Source organism: Crocuta crocuta, unplaced genomic scaffold, assembly GCF_008692635.1.
Source record: "Crocuta crocuta isolate KB4526 unplaced genomic scaffold, BGI_CrCroc_1.0 scaffold186, whole genome shotgun sequence".
NCBI lineage: Eukaryota > Metazoa > Chordata > Mammalia > Carnivora > Hyaenidae > Crocuta > Crocuta crocuta.
This window is the reverse complement of record NW_027551569.1, coordinates 9,861,201-9,878,100: the sequence shown is the minus strand read 5'-3', so window position 1 is coordinate 9,878,100 and position 16,900 is coordinate 9,861,201. Positions and strand designations below refer to the sequence as shown.

The window sequence follows — 16,900 nt, the reverse complement described above, 5'->3', positions numbered from 1 at the left end:
TTCCTTTGAGGCTGAAGAAAGCCTCTTTCATATCCCCAAGGTATGACAGTATTAGAGCAGATGGAAGGCTGGAGTTCGAGCTGAAGTTGTGTGAAAACTTCATCAGCCAATTGGCTGACTGTTAATGGTGAGACAGGAAGAACCACCCACGTTTTCCATTTTGGATTTGAGTCACAGAAAACAGGTTTCCTGCAGATACCATTTGGCTTCAACAAGTGTACCGAAATCTCATCTTTGATCAGATTGATGTTTTTATCTTCACTGTGCATGTATTTCCAATTAATTATTTCCCCCTTTTTAATCCATAGGTTCAGTTTCAAATGTGAATGACAGTAAACTAATATCCAAGATTTCTGTATGAGAAGTAGGTCAAAAGGACTGTACTTTCAGGTAAGGAGCTAATTTTACTTTATCTTTAATAATACATGGCTGCTTTGGCAGGAGTCTGGCATGCCCCCTACCCCTTTCACATGAATAGAAATATAGGTGAATTTTTTAAAAGGCAGCAAATTGATTAGACAGGTTTCTACCTATTTGGGATTATTTAAGAGGTGTCAGTGGAGTTGGCTACTTAAAACCATTAGGGAAGCAATATTCCTGATGGTAATTAACACACATACACACTCATTTAAAATGGCTTGTGAAGTTGTATTTAGATTTTCTTTTTTTTGGATGGAGCAAATCATCCTTTCTTCTGATACCTACCCTTTCCTCCCCATGATTGATCGATTGCTCTGTCATCTGTCTATTTTCCATGTATTTGAAATTTAAAGACATAGATGGTTTTCAGATTAATTTTTCTACCTCTGTGACATCCCAAAGTACGAGAATAGTTCTGGGCATAAGAGATTATAGAAAAAGCCCTGTACTTGAAATAATAATAACAAGCTGCAGATGGTGTGTGGTCAAAATTTCTTTCCGGTTCATCCTGGGTTCAGCTCAGTCAGACCTCTGTAGTAACCCTTAACTCCCCTCCCTGCATGGCTCTTCTCTGTGGGGTGAGAGCCCCTTACTCTGTGCTGAGAAGTCTCCTGAGCTCCCCCCACCGCACATTGCAGTGGTTCTCAAAACTTTTGGGTCTCAGAAACCCAGGCATTAAAATTGTTGAAGCCCCAAGAGAGCTTTAGTGCTTATGTTGATTCTATCCATCACTATTTATTTACTGTATTGAAATGGAGAACAATTTAGAACATAAGAATATCCAAGCTTACATTCCCTTAGCTGCCGAGTGATGACATCATTAGTCCTGCAGTTTCTGGCAAACACTGTACATTTAGGGGAGAAAGAGAAGAAAAAGGCAAATTGCATACTATTATTTTTAAGTTAGATTTACTGAGGTATAACTTATACAATGAAATCTACCTTTTTAAGTGTTAATTCTTCTCTGGGTTTTGACATATGCATGTGGTTGTGGAAGATAAAGAACATTTTGTCACCCTAGAATTTTCTTCCGCCCTTAGCCTTATACCCCCTGACCTTTTTTCTGTCTTATACCTGTGTTTTGTCCCAAATGTCATGCAAATGGAATCATAGAGTCGTAGCCTTCTGAGGTTGAGGCTGGCTTCTTTCACTTAACAACACATTTGAGATTCATCCACGCTGTTGTGTATATCACTGTCATTTTTATTTTTTATTTTTTTATTGTTGAGTCTTATTCCAATGTATGAAAATATTGCAGTTTGTCCACTTACCAGTTGGAGAACATTTGGGCTGTTCCTAGGTTTTGGTGCTGTTGTGTCCTAGGGTTGATATTAAAAGCAGTTTTAACTTCACAGACCCCCTGCAAGGGTCTCAAGAACCTCCAGGAGCCGGAGACGTCTCTGAGGACCTCTGGCCATCCTGAACCAGTTGCCTGCGTGTGATGTGCCCTCTGTCTAGAACACCAGGATCTGGCTCGAGGGTGTCCTCTGTGCAGGCCTTTCTAAGCCCTTGTCCTGCCATCACCCCTTGGGCCCCATGTCTGGGCAGGTCACCACCATCATCGTGCCTCTGCTGTGCCTGTCCCCAGGACTCAGCAGTTACTGAGGATGTGGTAGCTTCCCCACCTCTGGAGGGCGATGCCTTTACTCTCGATCCCAAGCACATGCCTGGTACATTTTTGAATGGATAAATAACAATTCCTTTACATTTGTGAGGCATTTTACTATTTATAAGAGACTTTCCCATAAAACACTCATCCCTCATTTCAACTCTGCAAAGTATATATAGCACAAGTGATTTTTGAATATCTCTTTTAAATTTTCATCAGATAAGGATATCTGTGGTCTTTACCAAGCTGTACTTTAGAATAACTCAGGAAGCTTTTAATAAACATACTAGTGACCCAGATTATATCCTAATCTCTGGAGATCAGCTTGAGTAGTACTATTATTTAAAAAACATCACTATTGAACCTGATGTGTAGCTCACAGAGAATCATTGTCCTAGAACTTGGTTTACCATGAAGTCTTAGCCATGATGCCATTGAGGCTGGAACCCTGAACCTTGACTCCTACTGGAATCCCTTTTCCTCCACATTCCAGACTCTCCCGTGAATAGAAGCCCTATAGAGGTTTAGAGAGCCTTATTATAAGAGGACCATGTTTTCAATTTATGATGGCACCATACTGTGAAGACCAGAACAGTGAATTTAGGATTGGGGGGACTGTGTTTCTGTTTTGACTCTGCATTTATTAACCATGGATTAATAAATACTTAAGTCTGTTCTCAGGTTTTTTTGTTGTTGTTTGTTTTGTTTTGTTTTTAGCGAGAGCTTGTGCCCATGTGAATGGGGGAGGGGCAGTGGGAATGAGAGAATCCTAAGTGGGCTCCATGCCCATCATGAGCCCTGATTCCCGTGACTCAATCCCACAACTGTGAGATCTTGACCTGAGTCGAAATCAAGAGTTGGACGCTTAACCGACTGAGCCACCCAGGCACTTCAGAGTCTGTTCCCACTTTTGAAATAAGGATACTACCTTAAATTCTAGAAGTTTATTGTGGGGACCAAATTAGATACTATGTTAAGAGATTTTAAAGGATTTATATAAAGGACTGCAAAATCCTTTTGTAAACTATAAAATTCTTTCTACAGCTTATTTTTACTTGATTTTAGTCCAGTGTATTTATTGGCCAACTTTCCTTGAGGTTCATAAATTACACAAATAATATATAAATATGGTCTCACTGAAATAGTGAAATAAAAGAATTATGCAGAATAAAACCAAGAGGTTGTCATTGGTTGTATACTTTTGATCCTTTGTGTATGAATTAAGTGCATAAATATGTATGCATGTGACATACCATTTTTTGGTTGTATTAACATAGAGTCTTAATATATTTTGTATTTTTTAAAATTGGACAACATCTTCGATCATTCTTTTAGGATATATAAATCCTTCTCGTTCTTCGATCATTCTTTTAGGATATATAAATCCTTGTTCTTCTTCTAGCTGCATAATTTTTTCATATATTTTCATATTGTTGGACATTTAGACTGTTTCCAGTCTTTTACTTTCATTAAAAATGCTAGTGAACATTCTTAGCTCTTATTAAACCATTAGTTAATTCTTATTAAAACATTTATTCTGTTTTACAGATACTGGGAGATAAAGTAGTAAATGTCTTGTGTATGAAATCTTAGACATTTTCTGCTCAAGTCAGGATAGAACCTAGACTTAAAAAAAAAATTGTGGCAAAATATACTAGACCTTGGAGAACTTTTTCATATGATCTTTGTAAATCTTGTTTGTTTTACTTTTGTGTTATTATCCTGTCACTACTTGGATAGACTTTTTAAGACTCGTATGTATATTTCATCACTCCCTTAGGTATGATTGCCCCATACTGTTCCCTTGACTAATAACAGCAATGCAGCAGTAATGGCCCGTACTTACTTGTGCTGGGCTCTCTGCTAAGAGCTTGTTATATGCATAGTCTCATTTCTTCCTCTTCATAACCCAGAAATCAGTAGTGGTCTCCAGGTTAAGCCTTTAGAAATGGAGGATCAGAGAGGTCAGATCACTTGCCCAAGGCTATTTATGGGTCTAGGATTCAAAGGTCCTGCTTCCAACTACAGTGCTAAACAGTCTGCCAGGATTTCACTGAATCAGAGATGGTACTTTTATTTATGACATCAAAAATTACTCAGTAATGTGTATATTTTGCTTTAAAAGAATTTTTTTAAACATTGTTTATTTTTGAGAAAGAGCATGAGAGAGACAGGGCGGGAGCAGGGGAGGTGGCAGAGAGAGAGGGAGACACAGAATCTGAAGCAGGCTCCACGCTCTTGAGCTGTCAGCACAGAGCCCAGCATGGGGCTCAAACTCACGAACTGTGAGATCATGACCTGAGCTGAAGTTGGATGCTCAACCGACTAAGCCACCTACGTGCCCCTATTTTGCTTTTTTAATACCAGTAATAATTTGACCTGTGCAGAAATAGTCCATGCTTTAGAGTATTCATTTTTGTAGTAAGTATAAGAAAAGGAATATAGTAAGTAATACATGTAAATGCTTATTGAATATAATAAGTGGTATTTTGGAGTGAGAGAGGCCACTAGATGGGGAATTAATGTTGAATTCTATTTATTAACTAACAGGATAACCTTGGTAAATGAATGCTGCTCCCTCACTGATAACAATATTGGACTAAGTAGTTTATATTTAATCAGTCATCAGTCCTGAATTATATTAGTATGAATAAGAACGTTCGTCAGTGGTAATATAGATGAATTGCGAAATGGCATTCTAGTAATGCTTCCCCTTACTTTGAGTAATAAGGAGAATATTTCCGGAAGGGTTTGTTCATTCATGACTATCGCAAGAGTAAAATGATCTGTGTTGATGAGAGCACCAGAATGCAGCCTCAAAGTTTTCTAAGCACACTGAAATATATATTCTTATAATTTTATTGAAGGCATAGTTTTGAGTATTTTAAGTGGCCTTGGGTGGTTATTTCTCATTAATGATTATTATAGATGGAGTTTTAGCCAAGATATGGTTTCACATATTCTCTGTGTACTTTATGTCACTTTTCACTTGAATGATAAAACTGAGGCCTAAGTGGCATAGTCTGGAACACACGCAATGGTGGGTGTCAGCTTCTTAACCCTTACCCAGTCTCCTTAAAGCATCTCTCCTTTTTAAGCCTTAAAATTTGGTGAGTGGATGGTTGACATAGGTCTTTTTCTCGATTCTCAGCCTCAGAGACTGAATTCTGTATTTTTTTAAGAAGTAAGAAAACTTACAGTAAAGCAGAGTTCAAACATCAGCATTTCATCTCATTCCCGGTTTTTAATTTATAAGCATTTTTAAAAGGAAATATTTTTGGCCAATACATATTTGACAATTGACCAACAGAAGAGAATGAGTGTGTTGGTTCAACTTCCCGTGTGGACTTGTTGACTAGGAGTGCCTCTGGCTCCACAAAGCGAGCCTAGATCTGAGGCTGCAGTGGGTGGTAGTGACTTTGAGTTGCTGTTGACCTGCACTAGGCTCCAGGCGGTAACCCAGTGCAGCCTCCTCCATGCAGCACATTTTTTAAGAAGTTCTCAGATTCATCTTTTTCTCTTATTTCTAGATTTACTGATTTGCTTGGATAGATCCAGAAACAGTAACAATATTGTACCCGGGGCTGCTTTCTGAGATGACACACCCCACCCTTCAGAGGAATTCATTTCTTTTTGGAATTTGGGTTTTGTTATTTTTATCCATGTTCCATACTGTAATTTTCAGCTTTTAGAATTTAAATGCTCAAGTACATTCTCCGCATGACTAAGGGGCATTATGTAAGGATTTACCACCTCCCCCCCCGCCCCTCCTTTTTAGTATGTGGGCATCACATTCCTTGGCCTACTCTTTGTTTTGCATCTGTATTTCAGTGTAACCCTAACAAGTTCATTCAAGCAGTGGTTAGACTGAGGTTAAGTGGTATTTTGGTTGTTTGGCAGGATATGGCCATAAACACTTCTCTTTAAACAGGGAATGGCCTGAGGTGGCTGTAATGTTCAGTTGCGTAATCACAGATTACACTTGACAAGCACAGGAATGAGTACTTGGGCCACATACATCTGCAGTGAGAAACTGCCCCACAGCGTGGAGTCTACTGTAGAAGCCATCTGTAGAGTTCCCTGGAGTGTTTTCTTAGGTAATTACCTTAATATCATTCATTTAACTGGGATGTTTCTGATTAGATGGAACTATGAATAGCATTTCAGGGTTTCCAGAAAACCTCCCACCTAACGTCTAAAGGAATGAGTTAAAATGTTACAAGTGTTTTAAAATATGTGGATATTCCTCAAAATTTTGTCTACTTTCTCCTCTCTTTCTTCCCTCCCTTCCTGGTATTTTTGTGATGTGAAACCTGTTTTACAAAATGTACCCTCAGAAATTATTCACTGTCTAGAGGTTGGATGGGGTGGAGTTTAGAGTCCTCCTATTTGAAATGCCTGGTGATGTGTCCATTGAGGGCATCTCTGTGTGAATGTGAGGAACTGGTCTTGGGAGCTCCTTGAAGGTACTGGCAGATACTGCAGGTAAACGTGGGCACCTGAGGAATGGACACAAAGTTGCCTATTACTGTGTGTGTAAAGGCCTTTGGGGCATATTATATATTCTTTGAGGCTAATGTGAATATTTAAAACAAATTTTTTTCATTTCATTTTATTATTTTTTTTAGAGAGAGAGAGTTTGGGGAAGTGGGGCAGAGGGAGAGAAAGAGAGAGACAAAGAGAGAAAGAATCTTAAGCAGGCGCCATATTCAGTGCTGAGCCCCACGCAGGGCTCCATCCCACAACCCTGGGCTCATGACCTGAGCTAAAATTTAAAGTAGGATGCTCAACTGACTGAGTGAGTCATCCAGGCGCCCCTGATGTGAATATTTGTGAAAAAATGCTTTACTTCCCTAATTGCCATTTTCAGTATTTATTAAGAAATTGGGTATATTTGATATGGGACTCAGTGTTTCTATAGTCTTAATTTTTACTAAATGTTTTTATTGAACTACTTGTTTTTCAAGTAGGCATTTTAAATTAACAAGTAGGCGTTTAAAATTTTTATAACTGTTTACATATATTTCATGTGTTTTATCTGTAAACCAAATTCAGTTACAAATATTTCCTTGTCAGAGGCCCCAAGGTTGACACTATCGATTTTTATTTGAGATATTTATTATTCTAAACTTATTATTTATTTATTTATTTTTTTAGCAAAACAATAATATCCCTGGTTTATATACTAAGTAAAATTAAGGTTCAGGCTTGAGAAGAAAAAGTCCTAGACTCTACCTGTTACTCTTTGGAAGCAACCATTTTCAGGGTTTTCTTTGTAGCTGTTTCTTCTGAATTTTACTGCCATGTATCTAAGTAACTTATTTTTACTCCTACCACTGGGCTTTTCAACTCTAAGCGTTATCTTTTAACTATTTCCATCAGAAGATGAAGATTTAAGTTCCTGACTTTTCTTTCCCCATCTTCCCAGTGATAATTTAAAAAATTAAAAAAAAAATCTTTTAAAAATGTTTTATTTATTTTTGAGAGGGAGAGAAAGAGAGTACAGCAGGGGAGGGGGCAGAGAGAGAGAGGGAGACACAGAACCTGAGGCAGGCTCCATCCACGCTCTGAGCTGTCTTTGTCAGCACAGAGCCCGACATGGGGCTCAAACCCATGAAACGTGAGATCATGACCTGAGCCGGAGTCGGACACTTTACCGCTGAGCCACCCAGGTGCCCCTGGATTGATTTTCAAATGTTAACCAATTGTTGGGGGTAGATTGTACTTGCTCATAATGCACCTTTTTAATATAAGATTTGATTTGCTAAAATTTTGTTAAAAGTATTTGTGTCTATATTCATAAAGGATACAGCTCTATAATTTTTATTTTTTGTGATGTCTTTGTCAGGTTTTAGTATTAGCATTCTGTCTACTAACCTTATAAGATGAGTTGGGCAGTGATCCCTCCTTCTCTATTTTCTGAAAAAGTTAAATTTCCTTCTTGAATGTTTGATGGAATCTACCAGTGAAATGATCTGGAGTTGTTCTTTTGCTGCTTTGGAATATTTTTTAAAATAGATTTACTATCTTTGAAAGGTAAAGGACTACTTAAATTTCTGTTTCTTCTTGTGCCAATTTTAGATTCTGTTTTTCTAGAAATTTGTTTGCTTTATGTAAGTTGTGCCCACTTTGTTGGAATAGTTACACATTATATTCTCTTGTTATTCTCTTAAATGTTGATAAGCTCTCTGGTTGTGTATGTTTTTTTCTTTTTTGGTACTGGTGATTTGGGTTTTGTCTCTATTTTTTATCTAACTAGAAGTCTGTCAGTTTTGACAGTAATTTTAAAGTCCTGTAGTTTGGCTTTGTTAATTTTCTCTGTTGTCTGCACGTTTTCTACTTCATTGACATCTTCTCTTTATTATTTTCTTCCTTCTATGTTGGGTTTAGTTTGCTCTGCTCTTTATGATTTCTTAAGATAGAACATTAGGATCATGGTGGTAGGTTCTTTTCTATTTTCTTGAATTAAGCGTTAAAGTTTTAAGTTTCCCCTTTAGGTACTATTTTAGCTGCATCCCACACATTTTGATATGTTTTATTTTTGTTGCTATTTGGTTCAAAATACTTCCTAATTTCCTTTTTGATTTTATCTTTGATTCATGAATTATTTAGAAGCGTGTTGTTTGATTTTCTTACATTTGGAATTTTCCTAGATAGCTCACTGTTACTGATTTTTAGTTTTAATTCTGTGTTGTCAGAGAATATACATCATGTGATTACAATCCTTTTATGTTTATTGAGAATTTATAGTGCACCATACGGTCTTTCTTGGTGATGTGCCATGTGCATTTGAAAGGACTGTATTCTTTCTATGAATGTCAGTTAGGTCAAGATGGTTTATAGTATTGTTCAGATCCTCTATGTCTTTCTGATTTTTTTTTTTTTTGGCCTAATTCTGTTCATTACTGAAATGGAGTGTGAACATCTGTTACTCTAATCATGTGATTGTCCTTTTCTTTCCTTAATTCTATTTTTGCTTTTATTTTGAGATGCATATACCTTTATAATGTATGTTTTGTCTTCATGATAAATTGTTCATGACATAAGAAATAATGTATTTGTTATGTCTTCATGATAAATTGTTCCTGTTATAATGCTCTTTTTTCTCTGGTAATGGTCTTTGTCTTAAAATAGATTACAGACTCAGTGTGCATGGTAGAGCTAGTGTCTGGTGTTCTCCTCTGGATGGTTAGCTTGGGCCCTGCTGTTTCAGTGAGAGTCCTCCCGTGTCAGTTTCTGTTGATCTTTCTTTCAGGTTGGTCACTTTCTCTAGAAGAGTCTTCCAGCCTGAGTCTGAAGAGGCACGAGCTCTCTACTGGTAACTTGATGCCTCAAGTTTCCAGTGCAGAGATTCACTCCTTCCTACCCTCATTTAAGCCTGGCCCCATCCTCTTACTAGTTGCATGCAGATTAAACCCCATTTCATCCTTATTAATAAGTTGCTCAGTTGTCGGATTAGGGGCTTGGTCCTTTATGCAGACCCTTAAACCAAACCAATTCCTTTTGTTTTTCAGCCTCCCCGCTTAGGTAGGGTCTCAGTTTCTTAGCCTTTGTGGAATTCTGCATCATTGACAAGTCCTTTTTTTAATTGAATATTCTTCCTGGTGGCCCCTACATTTCTCTGTCTTCAGCAGTTAGATTTCAGCTTTGTCCGGTTTTGCTGAATCACTTTCCACTTATACATTGGTTTCTCATCTTTTGGGATTTTGTAGACATCTCTTATATGCTGTTGTCTCTTTTGTTTTTCTTTTATTTATTGTTATTTTTGGAAGGAATGGAAGCAAGTGTATATTCAGTCATCTTTTTTTTTTAAACACTTTAAAAAATATTTATTTTGAGAGAGAGAGAGAGAGAGAGAGAGAGAGAACATGCTTATGCATGGGGGAGGGACAGAGAGAAGGAGAGAGAGAGAATCCCAAGCAGGCTCTGCACTATAAGTGCGGAGCCTGATGCAGGGCATGATCTCTGTGAGATCATGACGTGAGCCGAAATCAAGGGTTGGGTGCTTAACCAACTGAGCCACCCACGTGCCCCTTAGTCATCTACTTTTGTTTATTTACTTTCTAGTGTATTTACATGAGGCTTTTTAATTGATATATGTTACTGTTAAAACTGATCTTTAGTATGCAAAGTGCTAATTCGGTGTTCTCTCTCGCTATGTATGGGAAAAAAAAGTGTTTGGATGTGGAGGTGTCCTTTATATTTCAGTGATTTGAAAACTAATGTATTTCTTGCTATGGATTTCATTCACATTAGAAAGTGTTAGTTAGCGGTGTTCTGCTTCCTTTGTGTTTGGTTTGGTAGACGTTGTTTTCTTTCAGGTGCCTTCATTTTGAAAATGAACACATTATGCCTATTATATAAAATAGAAGCTTCCTTGACCTAGAATTCAAGTCATCGAGTTACTGTTTTAATCCGGGTAAGTCATTTAAATACGCTGTCAGTTTCTTCACCTATCAATGGGAAATACAGACTTCACAGGCTTGTTAAGGGTATCTTACATGTAAAATAAATGACAGGAAAGTCTTTAAAAAATTGTAAAGTGGGGCATCCGTATAAATTGGTGTGTTGAATAATTAATGTGTTCTTGGACAGTCAGGGATTAAACTATTTGTATTTACACTCTGGTAATTGAATGGTTTTTGCAAATAACTTTCAGTATAACATTCTTCACAGTAGAAAACTTCTATGCTTTGCCAAAATAATGGTCATTTCATGACACTTTCACAACCTGGGTCCAGTCCAGCATGAAGGTAGAATATTGCTGAATGTTGTTATTTAAAAGATGCTTAAGAATTCACCTCTAAATTGCCCCATGTTCAGCCCGGTATCTTGGGATGCTTCCTAAAGACACCTCTTAAGTCAGTGCTGGTATTATCACTGAAGAAGAAGTTATATGTTGAGATAATCGTCTGCCTCTGGCATTCCAGCTCACTATAGTTTACCTAGAGAATGAGACCTTGAAGAATAAGTCCATTAAGTTTTCTAGAAGGGAGGGAAGAACAAATCTAAAATCTAAAGCAATGTTGGGGAGAGGAGGCCTTGATAGAGTGACATAGCTGTTAGCCTTGGGAAGCAAGGCCATGATGTCAAGTGGGGTATGGATAATATGGATGCTCTACAGTGCTTTTAGATCCAGCCGTGTCTGATCTCTTAATCACCATAGTACTTTCATGGTTACGGTCATATTTGAGAATAAGGTCCATGGCGCTTGAAGACCAAAGATCTAACTACTCGTGGCTTTAGCAACATTTATGTGCTGTTCACATAAGCCTCTTAAAACATATTTCAGATATGAGAAAAAAAATGGAAGTTTCCCACTTCTGATTGGGAGAACAAGAAAAAAGGATATTAATACCTAGCTGTTACGATTACACAGTTGATAGTTGGACGAAGTATAAATTATAGCATTCACTGGTGTGTCACTTACTTCATGAGTTTGGAATCCTCCCTCCCTCTCTGCTCTTGTTTAGTGTATTTAGAAGCACCTGGATTATAGAGGAAATGGTAAGTTTATAGCGATTTTGTCAATTTGGGGATAATGGTGATCAATACACTAGATATGGTGTGTTTTTTTAAAATTAAAAATAAAGTCCTGTAGCTGTGAACTTTTACATTTGTTGACATAAGGTGTAAATAGTTTCAGTGCTTGGAAAATGAGGATATTGGTTTAAGAAGCTATTCTAGTGCATTTGCTCATGATCTTTTTGGTCCTAGATCTATTTAAAATAATCTTAATTAGGGGCACCTGGGTTGCTCAGTCAGTTAAGCGTCTGACTTTGACTCAGGTCATGATCTCTTGGTCCTTGAGTTCAAGCCCCATGTTGGGCTCTGTGCTGACAACTCAGAGCCTGGAGCCTGCTGCAGATTCTGTGTCTCCCTCTCTTTCTGCCCTTCCCCCAACTCATGCTCGTACTCTCTCTCTCTCTCTAAAAAATAAGGAAACATTAAAAAAAACCCCTCAATTATAAGGTGGCATTATTATCGAATTGAGCAGTCTTGTTTGGTTACTGTCTTGGCAACTGGAGTGTGATGATTTTGTGGACTTCTCATCCACTTTGTGTGTGCTGGTCAGGTTGCACATTCTTAGTGCCCTCGTCTCTGAGTGTGTTTCACATTCTGTTTGCCTGACTCCTTCGTTTGGAATCCAGGGGATTCAGTGGGAGACTATGGAAAACATTTGCATCTGTATTTTTTAAAGACAGGGAAGTACCACTTGAGCTCTGTTTTATTCTAGTTTCTCCTCTTTTTGTTTTGTTAAAAGTTATTTTTTACTCTTCTTTTATAAAAAATCACCAATACGGCATAGTAAATGAAGGCTGTCTTTGAATTGCTCGAATGTCAAAATATTTTTATTGTAAGAGGAAGCCAACCCTACTTAACATTTTTTCTTGGCTAATTAAAATTTAGGATTTTAACATTTTTTCTTGGCTAATTAAAATTTAGGATTTTAATGAAGTTGTACTTAGCAATAATTATGTTTTGAGTTCGGTGGGTTTTGGAGGAGTGTGGTGATTCTGGTTTTCCAGTGTACTTTCACCAAAGACAGGGGCACCAAGGGTTAAGAGTCCTGTGTACTTTGGTATTGACACTGTCATTGTGTAATCAAGTATTCTGGGTGGTTCCAGGCCAGCCTTCCTTTCATGGGTGGTAGAAAGTGGTAAAACCAGGCAGAATAGGCTTTAGAGTCTGGATAAGCGGCGAAAACGGCCTTGCTCTGGAAACTTTGTCCCACCTTTTGTAAATATGGAACAGAAAAGCAACCAGAGCCTAAACACATTTATGTCAGAACATGTTCAGAGGACGTAGAAAGGGGAGAGATTGTTTTACCCAGCAGTTTTTACTGTTTTTACTCAGTTTTGTCAGTTGTCAGTCACTTTAAGAACGTCTTACTATTGACTTGTCTTTGGATTCACTTACATAGTAGCCATGCAAAATCGCACCGAGTTTCTCTCTGTGGAAGGGTTTTTATTAGGAAGAGTAGCTGGGTAGATGCTACAGCAATTTTAAAAGCGCTAGTCTGTTCTTGACTTAATTAAACGGGAGAGTATTTTAATTTGTTCTGCAGCAGACACCGAGTGCCCATATGTAAAGAGGCCTGTCGGTTCTCCGGGGAAGATGGAGACTGGCAAGTCGTAGTCCCTGCTCTTAAAGAGCAGTAGGCCTGCAGGGAGGTCCGATGTGTGCATAGGGATGCTAGAGTGAAGAGTCCCCCAAGAGGGGCCCGCAGGCCACCCTGGGTGTTCAGGGGAGAGATGGAGACACTCATTTTCCTAACCGCCGAGGTGAGCAGGCTCAGAGCAGCTTAGTGTAGATGGTGGTATTTAAGCGGTATCTTGCTGGATGGATATAGAATGGGTTCTAGATACTGAGGTGATGGGGACAAGAACTTCAGATGTGCTATTACATCTAGCTTGGAAAAGTAAATAGTAATAGTCACAATAGTACTAATACAAGCATTATTGAATGCCTAACTTGTGATAATCATTTGTTTCAATTCATTTTCTCATACAGCAATGTAACAGTGCTATGAGGTAGCTCTACTGTCACCTCCATTTTACAGATAAAGAAGTTGAGGTATAGGTAAGTTAAGAAACTTGTGTAAGGCTACATAGTTAGTAGAATTTGACCCCAGGCTGGTTTCAGAGAGCCCACCCTTGCTTGCTATGTTATACTATGGAAAATGTAGCAAAAGTGGATTGGGGTCTGTCATGTAGAGCCTCAGATGCCCGCACGAATAATTTAATATATTGGAAGACCTTTTTTTCCCCAGTGGTTCTGTATGAGAGTTGTAAACATACTCTTATTTCTTTTCGTGTGCCATGCTTTACTGCCTATGAAATGCCTTTCCTGTGTTACTTTGTCAGTGTCTGGTCAGTTTTCAGTGTTTGCTTCTATATCCCCTTTCTGTGACGCTTTCTTCCATCACCAAGGGAGAAGAGTCCTCGCGGAGGCTCCCATGCCTCTTTGCCTCCCCACCCCCCACCTTTAACACAGTGTTTGTTAGGGGGCAGGATCCTTGTTGACTTTGTTTTATTCTCAGACTGTGAATTATGTGACTATTGGGATTGTGTATCCTTTTTGTATCCCTGGCATTCGGTTTATCTTGGTAGCCGAATAAAGCTCAGATAAATCACAGCTGATTGCAAGGGAGGGTGATAAATTTCCAGACATCAGACTGACTTTTTAAATTGCTCTCCTTCTGAGTTACAGGTGTTTGAATCCTGAGAGAAGAGATAAATAGGTGATAGAGTTTTTGGTTGACTGGGTTCCTCTGAGAAAGAAAGAGAGAGATTATTCTGTACTTGGGGTTGCTGGGGACAGTTTCTGGGCGGGCCAGGCTCTGGGCTGGGCCCTCAGAGAGGTGTAACGTTGAAGTTGGCAGAGGGGACAGGGCACGCCCGTTGGGAGCACAGCATGAGCAGAGGACATAGATGGGATCAGTTACGAAATAACACTACCTGCCTTGACCCCTGAGCCTCTCGGCTTCCGGCCACACCTACTAGAGCATTTTATAGTGTCAAGAATCTCTTGAGAGCCCCGATTTTCTTTATAATCTGTCAGAAAGATGTATGACCCAGCAAAACATTTGCCATGTTGTGGTTTGAATTCTAAGGTAAGCTCCTAACACATGGAATATGAAATTCAAGTGTGCACGATGCCTTTTTGGTAGGAAAAGTGCTATAGAAAAATAGGCCCATTTGTTCTAAATGAAACTCACCCTCCAGGAATTCCTTAAAATCTTAAGTAACCTTGCATTTAGCTGGCATGTGGACAGCCCGACTCGAGTCCCTTTTGACCGTCTAAGACCAGTAGGGATTTTGAGATTGTGGCCATAACTTGTGCTGTTGAATTCAGTTTCTTGCCCTTTATCTGGAAGCACGCTGGCTGTGATGCTGAGTCTGAGGTATTCAGTATTTAGGAGATACTTAAGAGAGGTGTGGTTGATCAGACCCATGGAGAGGAACTCCATGAAGAACTGTCGTAATAAATGAGAGTGTTGGAATGCAGACAAGGTGTCTTTGTTGAGAAACCTCTTCCTACAACTGAAAACCTTTTAAAAGTGTTTTTTGAGGGGCACCTGAGTGGCTTAGTCGGTTAAGCGCCCGACTTTGGCTCATGTCATGGTCTCGTGATTTGTGAGTTCAAGCCCCATGCTGTGCTCTGTGCTGACAGCCCAGAGCCTGGAGCCTGCTTCCGATTCTGTGTTTCCCTCTCTCTTTCTCCCCCTCCCCACTCATGCTGTGTCTCTCTCTTAAAAATAAACATTAAAAAAAAATAAAATGAAAGTCTTTTTGAAGCACAAGCCAAAGTACTACAAATGATGCCATGAAACTACTGATGCTCCCAAATTAAAAGCTTTTTCCCTCACTAAGTTTGGATTAATAGTGGCTGTGTTTTTAAGATTGCTGGCCTAACAGGGGAGGGACAGTCTTTCTCAAGATGGTCAAGGTGTTAGTCTACCCTTTTACCGCCTGGTTATTCTGGGGGCCGTGGGCCATACTGGGGGTGAAGGAAGGGCTAGAGGGAAGAAGGTCTGTCTTTGGTGTGTGGCCTCCACCCTAGTGTTCTTTCTACACACAGATGCTAGTGTTCGTTTCCCTTCTGTATAGATTACTGAAGCTCTTAGGGCTGTAGATGTTTACACATAAGGTGGATGAGGTTAGGAACTTGGTTTTGTTCCCTAAAATCTCCCCAGGGTCTAGAATAGCATTGCCAAGTAGAAATGTAATGTGAGCCTCTCTGTATTTAAAAGTTTTTAAACTTCTAGGGGAGCCTGGGTAGCCTAGGTTGGTTGAGTGTCCAACTCATGATTTAGGCTCAGCTTTTGATCTCTTGGTTTGTGGGAACGAGCCCTGTGTTGGGCTCTGTGGTGACTGCACAGAGCATACTTGGGATTCTCTCTCTCCCTGACCCCCCACCTTCTCTTTCTCCTTCTCCACCCCACCCCTCTCCTTCTCCTCTCTCTCAAAATAAATAAATAAAACTTAAAAAAGAAATAAAAAATTTTGCCTTTCTAATTGCCATGTTAAAGCACAAAGAGAGAAATTAACTTGAATAATACACATGTTTAACCTAATATCCAAAATGTAATATTTAAAAAAAATTTTTTTAACATTTATTTATTTTTGAAAGACAGAGAAAGAGAGCTAGCAGGGGAGGGTCAGAGAGAGAAGGAAACACAGAATCTGAAACAGGCTCCAGGCTCTGAGCAAGCTGTCAGTACAGAGCCCGACACGGGGCTTGAACCCACGAACTATGAGATCATGACCTGAGCCGAAGTGGGACGCTTAACTCATTGAGCCACCCAGGCACCCCTAAAATACTATCTTCTTAACACATAATCAGTATAAAAAATTACCAAGACATTTTACATTCTTTTATCCGCACCGGGTCTTCAAAATCCAGTGTGTATTTTATGTTTATAGCATGTCTCAATTTGGACTAGTGCCATTTTGAATCCTTAACATAAGCTACATGTTTCTACTGCTTATGTATTGGACAGAGCAGGTCTGGAACTGTCTTTGGTCTATGGTAGGAGCCCAAGAATTATCTGTTACATGAAGGAAGAAAGGGAGAGAGGGAGGGAAGGAGGAAGTGGCAAAACTTAAAAGACGAGTAAACAGAGAGACATAATTTGACTTGTTTTGGGGTGCCCTAGTGGTTTCTAACCAGAATAGCAGCTGAATGATGAAAAATGCTATACATTTTTGGTTTCAGATCATTTGCAAAGGTGTTACCTCATTGATACATACCTTCAACAACACCGTTTAGACAGGTCAAGTTTTATGGTCTTTAATTTATGGGTGGCCTAGCCGAGGCTTAGCTAGGTTCCGTGAGTGTGGTTTACAAGCTTCAGACTCAGTCCTA

At 39.1% G+C, this 16,900-nt stretch overlaps 1 protein-coding gene across 4 annotated transcripts in view; it reads left to right on the top strand.

Annotated features, from left to right (window-relative positions):
* SIPA1L1 (signal induced proliferation associated 1 like 1) overlaps positions 1-16,900 on the top strand; it is a 354,681-nt gene that overhangs the window by 30,610 nt on the left and 307,171 nt on the right. For all 4 annotated transcript variants that reach the window (XM_077750694.1, XM_077750699.1, XM_077750698.1 and 1 more), the window contains exon 2: positions 309-390. The gene's annotated coding sequence lies outside the window, so the exon portion shown is untranslated. The remainder of the gene's footprint in view (positions 1-308; positions 391-16,900) is intronic.